At 39.9% G+C, this 19649-nt stretch overlaps 1 protein-coding gene across 2 annotated transcripts in view; it reads left to right on the top strand.

The window, feature by feature from the left end:
- LOC114669215 (serine/threonine-protein phosphatase 4 regulatory subunit 2-like) overlaps positions 1-19649 on the top strand; it is a 101328-nt gene that overhangs the window by 1518 nt on the left and 80161 nt on the right. The window lies entirely within an intron of this gene.

Genomic DNA, 19649 nt, shown 5'->3' with positions numbered 1-19649 from the left:
ATTCTATGTGTACGTTGTTTTTGTTATTCTAGTCTGCAAACCTGTCGTTAAGTCAGTTTTGTAAAATTTAGATTTAAATCCGTTGATAGTCTCATTGTGTTCTTAATTGGTTAATACTGTGCGCACATAACCACAAAATAGAGAACTTCATCTTGGTCCAAAAATAAAGAGCACTTTTACATTTGAAATTAGTTAACCTGTTTCAACAGTAAGAGGTGTTGGAAGATCATTTCAAAGCCTTTATTTAGAAGGAGTATCAATTGAATATTTATTTCCTAATTCCACTTTCACACCAGCACTGTAACTGAGTGCAAATACTGACTACTGTTTATGGCACACTGCACCAGGACTCACTTTACTGAAAAAAATAGGAATGCCCTCCACAGGCTCCAAGAGGAGACCTGTACACCAGAAAAATAAACAGAAGTAGCATTTTATAAATTAGCATTCTAGACTTTGAAATAAACACATTTTTTACTCTTTGTACGCATTGTATGTGTTTTTTTTTTTTAGATATGGTAGCAAAGCAATGCCTTAAACTGGAAACTAAAATGAAGGGATCACTGTGATTAAATATTCTTGCTCTAGCTTTTGATCTCATGACTTCTACCTGCACATAAAAAATATAGGGTTAGGAAGAAAATTTTAAAAATTCTGACCTATGTAGAGTGGTACAACAGCTCTAGCTGAAGAGATGTATTCTCCATGTAATTTGATGTTTACTTATTTTTGATATTACAGCAGTTATTTCTTTTAAATATATCTGTAAGATTTTCTCTGCATAAATCAGAGATTCAGTTTCCTCTGCTGTTTTCATCCCACTATAGTCCAGTGGCTTTCCTATTCCTACTTCAGTGTGCTTAGAAGACAATCAGAAATGGTTAGTTTCTTGTTGGATGCATGCATTGATGACCATTTACCATTTCTTTGCATTAATGTGGTTCAGATTACTGAGTATCTTATCTAAAAATCGTGTCACTTCTGATGTAACTAGTACAACTCTTTTATAATCGGTCCTGTTTGACATCTGCAGAAATTCTTACTAATCAAATACCTGGGCACATCTTGTGCTGTAGGAATTATAACACATAGTTTATGAAAGAAATTAGTGTACATGAAACTGTTTGCTTCTGCCAGTGCCCACTTAGATTTTCTCTTGGCACTGTATACTTTCGCATCAAAGTACGACCATCCAATCTAGTGTTTGCTTTTGCACAAAACTGATGTGGATGTCCAATACTCTGCAATGGAATGAGCAGTTATGGGTAAAAGGTTGGGTGGGTATAATATCAGTAAAACATGAACCAGGAAACGCTCTGATTGTGCAATATACTTTTCATTTACAACTCTTAAAACTGTTTTTGTAACCAGAGAGGTAAAATCAAGTTTTCATAGAGGTACTGTTCTCTGGTATATGATGTTTCCTGTTATGAGATGCTGAATGGTTATATTTGTAGATTGAGAACACTTAATGAAAATGACCTACTGCCTTCTCTTCAGAAATTTACTTCAAAAAGTTGTTTTCCAGTGTTTCCTTTCACTGTATCTTATACATTTATCAGATGTTTGCTGTTGCTTAGGTCCAGAATTAGTCCAAAAACAGAACTTGCTTTAATGCAGAAGTCTGTCATTTCTTTAGTGCACATACATGTAGTGTTCGGCATTATGGTGGGGGGAAAAAAGTCATCACAATAATATTTTTCATAGTCGATAGTGATATCTCTCTCTCATTCATACATATATAAATACACAATGTCATTATCACAATATAAATTGAATCACTATTTCTGTCAAGCGTAAAGGTTCCTTTTTACTCCTAAGTTAGATGTGAAGATATATTTTGTTTTTTTTTTTTTTGTCAAAAATTGAACAAGTACTTTTAAAACAGTATACAACTGTATTTCACGTAAATAAAATGGGTATGTATGAAGTAAACTAAACTAAACTAAACTGGTCTTAATTCTGACCAGTCAGAATCTTGAAGTGTTAAGGAGAACACAAACAAAATGCACCACTAAATTCTTTGGTCAATTCCAAATAAGTAAAATATGTAATAGAAAATAAAAAGTCTCCATTCTGACCAGCCAAACGTTTTTACAGGAGAACGCGCTAAATTTGGTGGTTAGCTCCAAATAAATAAAAAGTTAATTCTAAAATCTTAAAACTGTCCCATTTTACAGGAAAACCCAAAGTAAATTCTTTGGTCAGTTCCAAATAATTTAAAGTAAGGTATTAAAATCTCAAACAAAACTACCCCAATCCTTTCCTTTGTATAGATTTCAGACTGTTTTAAATAGTTGGGAAACAAACCCCCAAATAGACAAAAAAACATTCTGTATATATTCTCAGTACAACTTCGAGCAACTTTCAAGGAGAATATTAACAAAATTGACATATTCACTCAGTTGTGGTCAGCTTATGTTCCAAGGCAAAAAGAGACGCAAGAAATCTCCATTAGTGTAGCACTTCCTTGGGTCTGGGACTGTAAAGCCTTTCATTTTGCGTGCTCTAAAGGTTGGCACTGCTTCAGACTTTACAAAAGATTAGTGGTATTACCTGTCTTTGTGGGAACATGATTTCGACACAATTTCAAGTGCATTTTACTCTGCTTCTTGTTGGGCTTTAAATAGCCAAAATATATCCACACTACCAAATTCCTCAGACCCTTCTTTTCAACAATGTTTTTCGTCTTTTGAACCTTGGGGAGTCTGTTGGGGTGTTGTCTTTGGTAAGTGTAATTTTTGAGTTTTCGTTTAAAAATTTTTTTGTCATTTTTTCTATTTTATCTTTCTCCCCCTCCTAATGTACTGGGGTTTTCGCTGCTGTGCTAATGTTTGGACTACACGTGCTCCTACACTCACTGCAGTGTACACCATGGAACCTAATGTGGTTGTAACTCTATTCCAGCCGTATGAGTGGTTTGGTGCGGCACTATTCTCATTATCATTGACTTTCCGTGTCAAAACATGGGTCAAGTGAGTTCTATCGACTTGTATCTTCTGTGTCTTTCTATTCGGGGGGAAAAGTTATTTGGCAGTAATTCTTTATCGTTTTATCATCCAGCTGAGGTTGTCTCTTGTGCATATAAAGCTACATATCCCTGATTGACTCACTGACAGAAATTCTTGGGTATTTCTGTGTTCCAGATGAGTAAGGGATTAGTGCAACGCTGAGCTACTGTGTGGAAAAAGTCTACGATATGGAAGTTTTTTAAAGTAAGTGCAGGGGTGTGGAAATCAAATTTTTTTTCTACTTGTCCACGGACAAGTAAACTTAGAAAATCCACTTGTCCGCCAGTTAAATTCACTTGTCCGTAAACAAATAACAAAAGTGAAAAATAGTTTATTTTTTCTGATCTCTTTTATTGATACCAAAACTGCCTTCCATTTTAAAACTGAAAGTTCTTTCAGGGAGTAGTATTTTGCCACCTTGCTCTAGAACATTTTATAAAAGATTCCCTTATCATTTTAACTCGCTAATAAACAGTGCCTTCATTATAGCTACACTAGTTCTGTTTCACATTCTACAGTTACAGTGAAGATTTTTATAGATATTTCATAACCTTTGGAAACCGTTGGAATGTTTTCTTCTTTATTTTTAATAAACTGACGGCGTGAAACCAACTTGTTTTATATGAAATATTCGATAATCAAAAACGATCTATTGACAGCTCATCAAAATTGATGTTGTCATGCAATAAATTTATTAACTCCTCAATATATCACAACCTACACGAAATCGCAAATTTCAGGAAAGATTAACTGCCTAACAAGCTTTATGTGGTGAAAACAATTGTATTGTAAGTAAAATGACTGCATTTTTATGTAGAAACAATGAATTTTATCAATATTCTTCTATAATACGCTACCGTGGCTGTTTGTTTGTCTGTCCAGGATTTTAAATCACCTGTAGCTCGCAAACCATTTCACCTTTTGACTTGAAATTTGGTACACATACAGTATGCTACGTGACGTCTACTATCCGCTTTCGGGGTGATGATTTGTATTACTCTTTATTTTTTATTTTATTGTTGAATCAACTCTCGGCAGTGCGCAGCAGGGCGGTGCATGCGTATGGGAGCTGTTCTCATTCTCCGACCCAACCCCCCCCAATTCGCTAATCATTCTTGAGGCAGATTGAAGACTTAAGTGCCAGTTTAAGTGAAAAATGAAAAAAAACGTACTAAGTAATTGGAACACAAAAACGAACTTAATCAGTTTTGACGCAAAAAGATGCCGACGAAAGAAGAGAAGCAGCGGGCCGCTAGGGTGGAGAAAAGAAGGGCTGCTCAGGAAGCAACAAGCACATCAACCTCTGAGCAAATGTACAGAGAAAGAGGATGAAAACTATGAATGCTCAAGTCAAGTGTATTTATTCACTGCATGTTATCGTGCAGTACGCCCTTACTGGTAATATATAAAAGTTATTGATTATAATGAAAAATCATCAGATTACATCGCAATGTCGGCATGAAAAAAATGACCGCATCTCCAAGCGTGTAAGTATTAGGGTAAAATACATATGTAAGACCGTAAAAGTGCTTCCCCTTTGAAAAATCAGCTGTCATTTTGTAAACAATATTGAAGACCAATTTGAGACATGAAGAACATGCCTAAGTAGACTGTTTCCGCACAAAGTACGTACCCAAATGTTTAAAATGTGAAAGTAGTGGTAAAATGTGCCCTGCACAGCACATATTTTTTCTCCAGAAAATTGCACTTGTCCGCGGACAACTGAAACAGAAAAACACGCTTGTCCGATGGTCAATTTACCCGTGTCGGACGAGTCGGGCGTTGGATTTCCGCACCCCTGAAGTGAGAGTAACATATGCCATTTGTAACACTTGTTCAACTAATGTCTTGTGCGAAATTTCAGTACCACCAGCTTAATTTCACACTTGAAGACATTCCAACGTGACAAATATACTGAACTAGCAAAATACCCGCGCTTCGCAGAGGAGACGTAGTGTGTTAGAGGTTATGTAAACATATATATTTATTATACACACACATATGCATGCATATATATATACATACATTCACACATATATATATATATATATATATATAGTGTATGTATGTATGTATTCATGGCATTCGTAGTCTCAATCACATTCTGATTGTATGGGTGGTTACCTACCAGGTAACGCTTATGGTTGGCCAGCAAGTCAGCTAACATCTGCCACGGTGCCTTCAGTTGTGAGAAGCAGATCATAGAATGGTTGAAAATAGTTTACTGTCAAATAATGCAAAGAGTACACGACACGTGTTTCGCCCTAATTCTTGGCTCATCAGGCATACACACTCACTGCACTCCCTTACGGGAATCGAACCTCGGACGTCAGCACTAGAGGCGAAGCCCCTAACATTGTGCCACGGTGTGTGGTTCGTTTATTTGACAGCATGTAGATCGGGGTAATTACATTCACGGCATTCGTAGTCTGAATCACAATCTGATTGTATGGGTGGTTACCTACCAGGTAACGCTTGTGGTTGGCCAGCAAGTCAGCTAACATCCGCCACGGTGCCCTCAGTTGTGAGAAGCAGATCATAGAATGGTTGAAAATAGTTTACTGTCAAATAATGCAAAGAATACACGACACGTGTTTCGCCCTAATTCTGGGCTCATCAGGCGTACACACTCGCTGCATATAGCCAAATTCCCGCGCTTCGCAGCGGTGAAGTATTGCTTTTAAATTTTAATTAAGAAGAAAAGAAAACCTTTTTAAATTGAGGGAAAATATACCAATAACAATTTGTTAAGGATCTGTTTTTTTGTGAAGCTGCCTTTACACAGCCTGTCCGCTGTTTTATAAACGAATGCCATATAAGGCCGTCCTTTCTCCTTGCTTAGCGGTTCTGTATTGTTTTATTGTTCGTTTATTACGATTGTTATAGTTATTGTGTAGGTATTTGAGACTGACTTTTCTGTTCAGGTACCCATTTCCTTTATGTAATCAGCGGATTCTCCGCTATTTTTTGTACGTTTATTACGATTATAGTCATTTATTGATTCCCTTCTTTAGCTGACTGCCTGCTCATATAAGGCGCTCTGCTGTTTTTTTGTGAAGCAGTCTTTACACAGCTTCTCTGCTGTTTTATAAACGAACGCCATATAAGGCCATCCTTTTTCCTTGCTTCGCCAAGGAAGCAGCCTTTTTATTTAATCCACGGGTTCTCCGCTGTTGTTCGTTTATTACGATTGTTATAGTTCTCTTTGTATACCATGTTGTCAGTTCAGCACTCCGGTTGTAATATGACCAAGTAGTGCAAGCTTACTGTTGAGAATGCAACGTATAGTTGTACAGGAGAAAAGCAATCTTGCCAAACTTAATTTAAACTTACGGTTTACACCGTGCTTTGTTTCCGCCTTAGCTGCACTTATGAATATGCTTATATGCGTCACTCGCTCACTTCTTATTGTTTCACTGTCTTCTCAATTGTGTAATGAATGTTTTCTTCAGCGCTCTTTGGGGCTCTTCCTTGTTTTCTACGTACTGCATTGTCAGTTCACGTGATTACGTGGGAGGCGTGATGACGCGATACGCAACTCTGCCTCCCATGGCCAGCGAGCTACAGTCCATTACAGTATATGGACAAAAAAGAGGTTCCAGTTATGACCGTTATGCTTTGAATTTCGAAATGAAACCTGCCTAACTTTTGTAAGTAAGCTGTAAGGAATGAGCCTGCCAAATTTCAGCCTTCCACCTACATGGGAAGTTGGAGAATTAGTGATGAGTGAGTGAGTGAGTGAGTCAGTGAGGGCTTTGCCTTTTATTAGTATAGATTCCTCAGAGCAAAAGAGGAGAAGCCTATGCCTCTGTACATACAAACTGCAGTTGGTCAACCTATTGATCAGTTTCTTGGAAAAAAAATTGATAAAGGTAGCTCTTAAACTTAGGTGATTACTGCCAAGGAGATGGAATTTATTCCTCTTGACGATTAGCCATTTTCTGTTGTAGAAGATATAGGATTTCAAAGGCTGGTTGAGGATCTCGAGCCCCTTTACCTGCAACTGTAATGCCTAATCAGTGAGGTTTGATTGAGAACATCATCCTCTTTGATCCATTTGAAAAAGTGATGAAAGGAATTTGCCAATCTGAAGCTCAGTTAATGCATTAAAATGAGTGTTGATTAAGAGTACTCCTACTGATGTTTGGAGTCAAAACCAGTAAAAATACTCTGTTGGAGGCTGTAAACAATCATTCTATTGAGATTAGACACAAGCGTTGCTGTTTCAATGCAGAGGTAAAATTACTGGCACTCAAAATGTTGCAAACTCGGACGGAACTTCCATCAAACAAAATGCAAACAAGTGACTCGCAGGTAGATTGTCCACAACAGAAAAAGATCAAGGTAAATGATGAGGGGACAATCGAAATTTACGATGAAGTTCTTGAAGCAAACATAATGACACCTCGGGAAAACAGCCAGGTGGCAACAGAGGTGAGTTATGGGTGTGTGGGGGGGGGGGATGATCTGTGGAGAACTATATGAACGTTTATGTATTGTTGGAGACATCACATTTGGTGCCATCCAATGGTATAAAGTTTTGTGAGTGTTTAAAACCTAATTACAGTAATCCCTTGCTACTTAGCGGTTCACTTTTTTGCGGATTCACGACTTCGCAGGTTTTTAAATACAAGTGATTGCCTGCCTATCGCGGAAGTTATGTTCCAGACCCATCAGCAACATGAGAAAATCCGTGATATAGAAAGACCATATAAATAAACATTTTTATAGTTTAAGCCTTAAAATACCCATCCCACATGCTTTAAACACATGTAAACTTATAAAACACACTTTGTTAACACATATGATATGTGGATGTCGGGCTAAGGATATGAGTAACATCTCACTATTATAAAACATTTTAACTTCACACAAGACAGTGAGACAGGAAAATTGGTGATGTACAGGCTTTTAAATTATTGACAGGCAGAGCGACAAGCAGCACAAAGTCCACTTCTCCTTAGCGTTCATTCAGCTCCCCACCCCCTTGACAATGCGAACTGCGCCTCCGGGGAGGAGGGTTTGAGCTAACGTGCGTTCAGCCCTCACATACCCACACACACACTCCTCCTCCTTCCGAAAGCGCAGAGCGACAAGCAGGCATTTTGGCAGAAGCAGCACAAAGTCCATTTCTGCTCAGCGTGAGTTCAGCTGCCCCCCTTCACAAAGCGAGTGCAGACACATTGACGTCTGATCGCTGCGTGCAATGTGCAGTGTTGGTCTGCGGTGTTTAAGAATGTAGAAAGTGTTTAAGAGCATAGGAAGTGTTTATAAGAGTGTGGGAAGGGTTTATAAAGCCTTAAAATATGTATAAATATAGGTCGCTACTTCGCGGATTTTCACCTATCGCGGGGGGCTCTTGAACGTAACCCCCGTGATAGGTGAGGGATTACTGTATCCGCAAATGTGAGGTGGTACTTACCAAAGGTTGCCTTGCGACTCCACTTATTTGGAGAATATCTTAAGATTGACACATTATGCAATAATGTGCTTGGACTTGTTTACATTAGGACAGTCTGTAGATATTGTTTTGTGAAGTAATATGTGAGAGCACATGAAAATTCAGAAGAGCGTTGTAATGTTTCTGGTTTTCAGCCTATAACTCAAGTTTGCTTGGCCAATGGGATGGTTCATTGCATTTGTTAAAATCTATTGGTTGGGACTTTTTGATTAATGAATAATACTTAAGTATTCCTTATACAGAAGAATTACTTCATACCAAAATAAGTCAACTGAAATATTGTAACAATTTGATTACTAGGAGTGTGAAGTCAACACCCATAGCTTGCAAATTAGGTATTGTTAGGGTCAGTGTGTGGCATAGCTCATCTGTATGATATGGCAAAATATTTAACGGCTGGTCAGGGTGTAAGTTTAAGTAATAATGAGTGACAGCCCTGGTTAAAAAATCCAAAATGCAGGTCTTTCCTTTATATTTGAAAGACAGCATTGAATATAATGCTGTATATGTATGCGTGCTCTTTGGCAGATGCAGGGATTTAAGTCAGAAGCACCAATCCCAAGGAATGAAGATCTACTGGAATAACAGGGGTTGGTTTCCTACCATTGCCAGAGTATCACGCAAGTTCCTTTCACCCCCATATACTAGTGTGGACAGTGCAGCCTCTAATGTGATCAACAGAAAGAGAAACAGAATTTCCTGCAACAAGGCAGAGATGCTTTTGTTTGTTAAGAAAAACCTTCCCATCATACTAAAACAATAGGATAGAATGATAGACTTTTTAAGTTATTTCTTTACCATTGTATGGTTTTCAATTTTTAAAAATTCCAGTTTCATTTGTGGTTTGATTTATTTCATCAAAAAGAAAAGAAAGGGGGGGGGGGGGGAGTAATGATGTAGCATTTTAATACTGAACCCTGTAAAACCAAGGATCAGAGAGACAGCTAAATGTGGTTGAGCAGAAGCCATTTTAATGATTGTAAATATTCTGCAAAGGTTATCGTTATTCTTCAGTTGTATTGCTTATTTCATCGTCGTCATATCATTTTATATCAATTTTCATTTGTTCATTATTTCTAAATTTGTTCTATCAAAAAGAGAGAAGTGTTACTTAAAGCAACCGCCTGCAAAACTACTTACCATATAACCAACAGGTAGCCAGCTAAATGTGGTGCTTTTCATTTATTTTTTTTAATGATTGGGTGTGGTATGCAGAATTGTTATACAAATAAAAATGTTTCTCAAATTTTCATCCAGACTAATTTTTCTCCTGAATCTTATAAAGGTGTATGTCTGCATTGGACTTGGCAGGGAAGAACATAAACATTACTGGATACAGTAATCCCTCACTTATCGCGGGAGATAGGTTCCAAGGCCGACCGCGATAACTGAATTTCCGCGAAGTAGGGACACTATATTTAATTATTTAACGTGTATTTGGACGTTTTTAAACCCTCCCTATATTGTTTACAACCCACCATTTACTCTATTAAAAACAGGGACAACTGCTAAGCAATATGAAATCGGTAGATAAGTTTACACTTACTGTATAGCGAAGTACACGTAGCAGCTTGTAGGCGGTCATGACGTCGTCGACCTTGTTGCAAAGATTCCTAAAGCAGATTCCATCCAAACTACTGCCTTATCATGTCCACTTGCAACTCGTTTTGCACCCTGGTTAAAGGACACAGCGGCCGTAGATCTTATATGCTTTTCCTCCTTTTTAAATAAAAAGAATCGATGTCCTGCAGCGGTGTAGCTGTTTCCTTCCTTCAACATATCCAAAACTTTTACCTTTTCTGCAATCATTTGCATCTTCTGTTGGTGCTTGGACACGGCCCCTGAAGCATTAGCACGTTAATGATGAATGAGTGAGATGAGACTTCCTGGTTAATGCAAAACTCCGTCGCTGTGCCAATCAGCAGCACACAGGAACTTAACTGCGTGCTCTGATTGGGTAGCTTCTCAGCCATCCGCCAATAGCATCTCTTGTATGAAATCAACTGGGCAAACCAACTGAGGAAGCAAGTAAAAAGACCCATTGTCCGCAGAAACCCGTGAAGCAGCGAAAAATCCGAGTTATGAATTTAGATATGCTTACATATAAAATCCGCGAAGTCGTGAATCCGCGAAAAGTGAACCGCGAAGTAGCGAGGGATTACTGTATTGGCATTGGCCCAGAATTTCCATATCGGTGCATTCCTAAAAATTTGCAAATAATGTTTAGCCACTCTAATGCCTACACAAACGTATACAGTGCATCCGGAAAGTGTTCACAGTGCATCACTTTTTCTACATTTTGTTACATTACAGCCTTATTCCAAAATGAATTAAATTCATTTTTTTCCTCAGAATTCTACACACAACACCCCATAATGACAACGTGAAAAAAGTTTGCTTGAGGTTTTTGCAAATTTATTTAAAAAAAAAATTGAGAAAGCTCATGTACGTAAGTATTCACAGCCTTTGCCATGAAGCTCAAAATTGAGCTCAGGTGCATCCGGTTTCCCCTGATCATCCTTGATGTTTCTGCAGCTTAATTGGAGTCCACCTGTGGTAAATTCAGTTGATTGGACATGATTTGGAAAGGCGCACACCTGTCTATATAAGGTCCCACAGTTGACCGTTCATGTCAGAGCACAAACCAAGCATGAAGTCAAAGGAATTGTCTGTAGACCCCTGAGGCAGAAATCTGGGGAAGGTTACAGAAAAATTTCTGCTGCTTTGAAGGTCCCAATGAGCACAGTGGCCTCCATCATCCGTAAGTGGAAGAAGTTCGAAACCACCAGGACTCTTCCTAGAGCTGTCCGGCCATCTAAACTGAGTGATCGGGGGAGAAGGGCCTTAGTCAGGGAGGTGACCAAGAACCCGATGGTCACTCTTTCAGCGGTCCTCTGTGGAGAGAGGAGAACCTTTCAGAAGGACAACCATCTCTGCAGCAATCCACCAATCAGGCCTGTATGGTAGAGTGGCCAGACGGAAGCCACTCCTTAGTAAAAGGCACATGGCAGCCTGCCTGGAGTTTGCCAAAAGGCACCTGAAGGACTCTCAGACCATGAGAAAGAAAATTCTCTGGTCTGATGAGACAAAGATTGAACTCTTTGGTGTGAATGGCAGGCGTCACGTTTGGAGGAAACCAGGCACCGCTCATCACCAGGCCAATACCATCCCTAAAGAGAAAGATGACTGCAGCAATGTACAGACACATCCTGGATGAAAACCTGCTCCAGAGTGCTCTTGAACCGTCGCCCCAGTCTGAGGTCATCTTTCATCAGGACAACGACCCTCGGTACACAGTCAAGATACAGTATCAAAGGACTGGTTTCAGGACAACTCTGTGAATGTCCTTGAGTGGCCCAGACTTGAATCCGATTGAACATCTCTGGAGAGATCTTAAAATAGCTGTGCACCGATGCTTCCCATCCAACCTGATGGAGCTTGAGAGGTGCTGCAAAGAGGAATGGGCTAAACTGGCCAAGGATAGGTGTGCCAAGCTTGAGGCATCATATTCAAAAAGACTTGAGGCTGTAATTGGTGCCAAAGGTGCATCTACAAAGTATTGAGCAAAGGCTGTGAATACTTACGTACATGTGATTTCTCAGTTTTTTTTTTTATTTTTAATAAATTTGCAAAAACCTCAAGTAAACTTTTTTCACGTTGTCATTATGGGGTGTTGTGTGTAGAATTCTGAGGAAAAAAATGAATTTAATCCATTTTGGAGTAAGGCTGTAACATAAAAAAATGTGGAAAAAGTGATGTACTGTGAATACTTTCCGGATGCACTGTATTTATTTTTTTTATTGTTGTGGCTGATCGGAGTGTATCAAGCTCAAGAAGTGTTTGGATTTACAAATGCATCTCAATAAATAAGAATATCATCAAACTTAATTTATTTCAGTAATTCAATTGAAAACGTGAAACTTGTATATAAATTCATTACACACAGAGTGATATATTTCAAGCGTTTTTTTTTTCATTTTTGCTGATTATGGCTTATAACTAATGAATACCCAAAATTCAGTATCTGAGAAAATTAGCATATTACATAAGACCAATAAAAAATAGTGTGTGTATATAATATATATATTAATACTTTTCAGTAGGCCAAATTTCTGTATGTCCATATATAAACTCAACACTTGGTTGGGGCTCCTTTTTCATGAATTACTGCATCCATACGGCGTGGCATGGAGTCAATCAGCCTGTGGCACTGCTGAGGTATTATGGAAGCACAGGATGCTTTGATAGCGGCCTTCTGCTCGACTGCATTGTTGGGTCTGGTGTGTAATCTTCCTCTTGACAGTACCCCATAGATTCTGTCTGGGGTTTAGGTCAGCGAGTTTGCTGGGCAATCAAGCACTGTGATACCATGGTCATTAACTCTTTTAGGGTGGATGTTGACTTTTGTCGACAGGAGGGGTTGAGGGCGACAATCAGCTGTTAATGGCGACAAAACTCACTGTTACATCACAGGCATTCCCTCACTGCTTGGAGGAATGTTAGACTCATTGACTCTGCATCTAATCTTTGCGTATACGGGAGTTATGAAATGTAAACAAAGGCAAGATGGCATCAACATCTCGCGAGGGAGTGAAGTGAGTGCAGAAAAGAAAATACTTGGCAGACTTTTGTGCATTATCACTGAGTCTGACTCTGGTTTTTCAGAATCTGATTTTGTTGAGTGTAATCAGGAGATCAAGCAAGAGAGTGAGGAACTGGCATCAGCTGATCAGACACCAGCTGATCGGCTTACCAGCTGAGCGCATTCGCACAGCCAATGCACCTACGGCAAGGTTCATGTGGGAGGATTATCCAGACATTGATCCGTAGGATACAAACTGGCTACTGGACTTCACAAGGCAGCATGGCTTGCTGTTGGTCACGACAGATTACCAGCCTATGAACTGTGTCAGGCTGCTCTTTCCTGAGGCTGCCTTTCAGCTACTGTCAGACGAGACAAACGGGTATGCGGAGCAATTTTTTGAATCGTGGGCTGCGCTTGCACCGCATTCTCTTTTTTCAAAGTGGAAACCCACAGCAAAAGACGAGATGAAGGGCTTTGTGGTATTACAAATACAGATGGGACTAGACTGGCGATATAACTTCAGGGAGCATTGGTCCTAACGTGTTTTGTCCCCTGCTGCTTTTGGACCGGTTATGCCACGTGATAGGTACGTGCTCCTGCAAAGTTTTATTCACTTCTGTGATAACCAGAAGCAAATCCCAAGGGGTGAGCCAGGCTATAACCCCATGTATAAAGTTTAGCCCCTGTTTGACATTGTGGAACCAACATATAAATAATTTTATCATCGATTCAACCAGACAAATCACGGCCAGGCTGACAAAATACAAGGGACACCTTTTTTTTTTTTTTTCTTCTGCCAGTATGCCAGGCAAGCCCACAAAGTATTGCATAAAGGATGTTGTACTGGCAGAAGCAAACACTGGTTTCTGCCTGACAGTAATTACATATACAGGAAAGTTTTCCTTTCAAAGAGAGAACTGTCCCATGACAAGTCAGGTTGTGCTGGAGCTGCTTCAGGGCTATGGACATTTGGGTCATGTTGTGTATATGTACAATTTTTATACATCACCAGAATTGTTCATGGAGCTACAGAGCAGGGGAATTGGAGCTTGAGACACGGTGAGGATGACCAGGAGACACATGCCTTCGCAGTTGAAGCCAGACAGGCTGAAGATGAAAAGAGGTGACAATCCAGTTTTTATGCGGGCGGAAAACCTGGTGGCAGTGGTGTGGCACAATGTCAAACTGGGGACTTGTCTCTCTACAGTACACACTAACAATATGTGTGAGAAAATACAAATCTGACTGTGTTGTGTCAGCAACAGACAATTGAAAAGGAGGCACCAGTGCAACACATTGTAAGCAGTGCAATGTGGCAATGCATGCAATTGGCTGCTTTGAGCAATATCATACTTTGCTGTGTAACATGTATGTGAAATCATATAGTTACTGTATTGCATGTTGTACAAGCCTGCATACATTTGTCAATTTTTTTTTTTGTTGATTAGATATGTTAAACCATTGCTTTGTGTTTTTGTTTTGGTTTTTTTTTTGTTAGTTTTTGGAAAAATATTCAGCCCTGGGAGAAAAGAAACAAAAAAAAATTTAACCAAATATTAGTACTTTTGGCACTGTGGGTAGGTGCGAAGTCCTCCTGGAAAATGAAATTGGCATCTCCATAAATCTTGTCAGCAGAGGGAAACATGAAGTGTTCTAAAATTTCCTGGTAGACTGGTCAACTATATTTTATCAAGTCCAAAGTCAGTGCAGCAAAGTCCTCTTTTCAGATGAAACTCAGTTTTGCATTTGATTTGGAAATCAAGGTCCCAGAGTCTGGAGGAAGAGTGGAGAGGCACAGAATCCAAGTTGCTGAACGTCCCGTGTAAAGTTTCCAGTCAATGATGATTTGGGAGCCATGTCATCTGCTGGTGTTAGTCCACTATGTTTTATCAAGTCCGATGATATTTTAATTTATTGAGATGCACCTGTACATGCATCCTACCCTTGTGTCGTTTGCAGTGGCTCGCAACTCTGGTCAGGGCAGCAGTCTGGTTCAAATTGTTAGATCTAAACTGCATAGCAAACGAGTAGCCATAGAATTGCAACTATTCTTCCAGTGTTTCTCTAAAACTGATAACAAAATCCACTCTTATATTATTCATTGTTCCTCTTATTGTTGTTGTAACATCAACATATATACTCCTACATGTAAGCCTGCACAAATTATTTCTTAATGGCTTGTGCCTTTTTTTCCTGTTGTTTCTTAATCTAATTCAGAACTCTGATTTTCGCTCATTTATCTATCTACTTGCTTTGCCCAGGCATATTTGTAGAATAAATTAAGGAAAGAAAGCAAAGGTTTGTGTGGGTTGTTTATATTTAAAAAAAAAAAAAAAAAAAGTGACCCTGTTATTGCTAGCTTTCCAGTCTATTGTCTACTGTTGCCCTATTAATGGCTGTGCTCTAGTCGAGAATTTGGTTTTTTTGGGTCTGAATGGATTCCAGAATATGGTAACTCCTTGCTGGGTTGTAATAATGAACCTGGTTTTATCTGACTTCCTCTAACTTCAATGCACACTGTTCTTAGTCTTAAATTACGAAGAAAATCTGACAAAGCAGGAGTTAAACCGTAACCTTTTGATTCTCCTTTGTGTTGTCCTGCAGTTCCACTCTCTATGAAGCGTCGCCCAACACTCACTGCAAAAGTGCATGATACTCATTTTTATCTTACAGTAGATAGAAGTAGAATGCGGTGTTGCCCCAGGTAAGTAATGTTAAGCTCTAGTTATTTTGTCTGGTTTCAGAATGTTCAGATGATTCACTTGCTCTGAGCCAGCAGGTGGGAGTTGTGTGCACACGGGTTTAAAAAAAAAAAAAAAAAAACACACTGGAACACCCATTGTCATAATTTTGGGTACTAAAGTAGTCTTGTCTTGTCCGTAGTGTCCAAGGGAGCAACTTAGAAAAATTTAGTCCAGATCAATCAACGGGTGTACAATTGTAAAGGAAAAAATCATTCAATTTCATATATGTGTTAATTAGTTTGGCATTAGTCTGGTATTAGTTTGTATCCTGTGTTCTAATGTCACCCTAACATTTATATTTGTAGTATTTCTTTAAATATTTAAGAACTTATACCTTTGGAAAGGGACTATAAAAATAACATGTATTATACATTCAAGTTCGAATACTAATACAGCACCATCCAATCAAAAAAAAAAAAATCAGTTTAAATATTTTCAGCATATGCTTACAAAGTAGTTGCACATTATAATGTTATCTGTACCATTGTTATCTATGTAAGATGTGGCAATATTACAACAGCATAACCACCACAGTATGCACAGTATTTATTTTTTAGAGTAACTACCATAACGATATTCGCTAATTGTCGAATGTATCCTATGACAAAGCTTTTTAAGTCTGGTCTAATCATTTATAGCAGTGCCATTCAAAATTTGTCCCCATTATGTGTAGCATACAAACTTGATGATTCTCCTACAAGCCTCAGGTAGCCAGTAAGAATCTTGAGCAGTTGCATCTCCATTCTTGAAGAAAGTATGCTGTTTGCAGGATTCTGCTTTTCAGAGTAAATTCCTGACCATTATAATGAACAGTTACAATGAACAGCTGATGCATGCTTCCATAGTTCAATTTGACCACAATCAAGTTGTATCACATCCATTTCAATTTTGGCCAACATTTTGGGTAAAGTATAGGCAGTGCAACTTTGGGAGAAAAAAACTACAGGAACGGATTATGCATCTCTTCCCCAGGGTGTTGTATCTTAATTTTATTTATTTTTTTCTCCAGTAGTTTTACTTTGGAACCTTGACTATTGGTAACTAATACACAACGATTAGTTATCTGATTTGCTTGTGGTTGCTTACTAGATATCGACTTGCCTTATAGGGGCACAATGACAAAGTGTTGGGGAGCCATCCTCAGACATGACCAATGTGGTAACTTTAATTGGTCTCAGTGCCTTTAACATCTTACGCTGTTCTCTCATTCTCAGGGAGGGTGTAAATACTCTTTGGCGGTGTACCTCAGGTAACAGCAGCGCTGTTGAAATTGATGGCTGCTGTTCTAAAAACCTGTTTAGCATCTCCAGCTCACTGTATTGATCAATGCTTGCGTGTAGGTAGTTCCAACAACTTTTGCTTCATTTTAATCCCAGGACTAGCCATAGTGCTACAGTGCAAATGTTGCAGCACATCACTCCACCAAGTAGTCACGTAACAGACGGAATGTTGAGGGCAGCTTGTTACAGCCTTATTTCAAAATGGATTAAATTATTTTTTTTCCTCAGAATTCTACACAACACCCCATAATGACAACGTGAAAAAAGTTTACTTGAGGTTTTTGCAAATTTATTAAAAAAAAACAAAAAAAACTGAGAAATCCCATGTCCATAAGTATTCACAGCCTTTGCTCAATACTTTGTAGATGCACCTTTGGCAGCAATTACAGCCTCAAGTCTTTTTGAATATGATGCCACAAACTTGGCACACCTATCCTTGGCCAGTTTCGCCCATTCCTCTTTGCAGCACCTCTCAAGCTCCATCAGGTTGGATGGGAAGCGTCGGTGCACAGCCATTTTAAGATCTCTACAGAGATGTTCAATAGAATTCAAGTCTGGGCTCCGGCTGGGCCACTCAAGGACATTCAGAGTTGTCCTGAAACCACTCCTTTGATATCTTGGCTGTGTGCTTAGGGTCGTTGTCCTGCTGAAAGATGAACCGTCGCCCCAGTCTGAGGTCAAGCGCGCTCTGGAGCAGGTTTTCATCCAGGATGTCTCTGTACATGGCTGCAGTCATCTTTCTTTATCCTGACTAGTGTCCCAGTCCCTGCCGCTGAAAAACATCCCCACAGCATGATGCTGCCACCACCATGCTTCACTGTAGGGATGTTATTGGCCTGGTGATGAGCGGTGCCTGGTTTCCTCCAAATGCGATGCCTGGCATTCACACCAAAGAGTTCAATCTTTGTCTCATCAGACCAAAGAATTTTCTTTCTCATGCTCTGAGAGTCCTTCAGGTGCCTTTTGGCAAACTCCAGGCAGGCTGCCATGTGCCTTTTACTAAGGAGTGGCTTCCGTCTGGCCACTCTACCATACAGGCCTGATTGGTGGATTGCTGCAGAGATGGTTGTCCTTCTGGAAGGTTCTCCTCTCTCCACAGAGGACCTCTGGAGCTCTGACAGAGTGACCATCGGGTTCTTGGTCACCTCCCTGACTAAGGCCCTTCTCCCCCGATCGCTCAGTTTAGATGGCCGGCCAGCTCTAGGAAGAGTCCTGGTGGTTTCGAACTTCTTCCACTTACGGATGATAGATAGACACTTTATTAATCCCAATGGGAAATTCACATTCTTCAGCAGCAGCATACTGATACAATAAATAATATTAAATTAAAGAATGATAATAATGCAGGTGAAAAAACAGACTAACTATGTATAATGTTAAATATTAATGTTTACCCCCCCCGGGTGGAATTGAAGAGTCGCATAGTTTGGGGGAGGAACGATCTCCTCAATCTGTCTATGGAGCTGGACAGTGACAGCAGTCTGTCGCTGAAGCTGCTCTTCTGTCTGGAGATGATACTATTTAGTGGATGCAGTGGATTCTCCATAATTGATAGGAGCCTGTTGAGCGCCCTTCGCTCTGCCACAGATGTTAAACTGTCCAGCTCCATGCCAACAATAGAGCCTGCCTTCCTCACCAGTTTGTCCAGGCGTGAGGCGTCTTTCCTCTTAATGCTGCCTCCCCAGCACACCACTGCGTAGAAGAGGGCGCTCGCCACAACCGTCTGATAGAACATCTGCAGCATCTTATTGCAGATGTTGAAGGACGCCAGCCTTCTAAGGAAGTATAACCGGCTCTGTCCTTTCTTGCACAGAGCATCAGTATTGGCAGTCCAGTCTAATTTATCATCCAGCTGCACTCCCAGATATTTATAGGTCTGCACCATCTACACACAGTCACCTTTGATGATCACTGGGTCTATGAGGGGTCTGGGCCTCCTAAAATCCACCACCAGCTCCTTGGTTTTGCTGGTGTTCAGGTGTAGGTGGTTTGAGTCGCACCATTTAACAAAGTCATTGATTAGGTCCCTATACTCCTCCTCCAGCCCATTCCTGATACAGCCCACGATAGCAGTGTCATCAGCGAACTTTTGCACATGGCAGGACTCCGAGTTGTATTGGAAGTCCGATGTATATAGGCTGAAAAGGACCGGAGAAAGTACAGTCCCCTGTGGCGTTCCTGTGTTGCTGACCACAATGTCAGACGCGCAGTTCCCAAGACGCACATGCTGAGGTCTGTCTTTAAGATAGTCCACGATCCATGCCACTAGGTATGAATCTAATCCCATCTCTGTCAGCTTGTCCCTAAGGAGCAGAGGTTGGATTGTGTTGAAGGCGCTAGAGAAGTCTAGAAACATAATTCTTACAGCACCACTGCCTCTGTCCAAGTGAGAGAGGGATCGGTGTAACATATAGATGATGGCATCCTCCGCTGCCACCTTCTCCTGATATGCAAACTGCAGAGGGTCAAGGGCATGTTGAACCTGTGGCCTAAGGTGGTGAAGCAGCAGCCTCTCCATGGTCTTCATCACATGTGATGTCGGAGCAACAGGCCGAAAGTCATTCAGCT

The sequence above is a fragment of the Erpetoichthys calabaricus genome, chromosome 18, assembly GCF_900747795.2.
Source record: "Erpetoichthys calabaricus chromosome 18, fErpCal1.3, whole genome shotgun sequence".
NCBI classification, from domain to species: Eukaryota; Metazoa; Chordata; class Cladistia; order Polypteriformes; family Polypteridae; genus Erpetoichthys; species Erpetoichthys calabaricus.
This window is presented reverse-complemented; position numbering and strand designations above follow the sequence as displayed.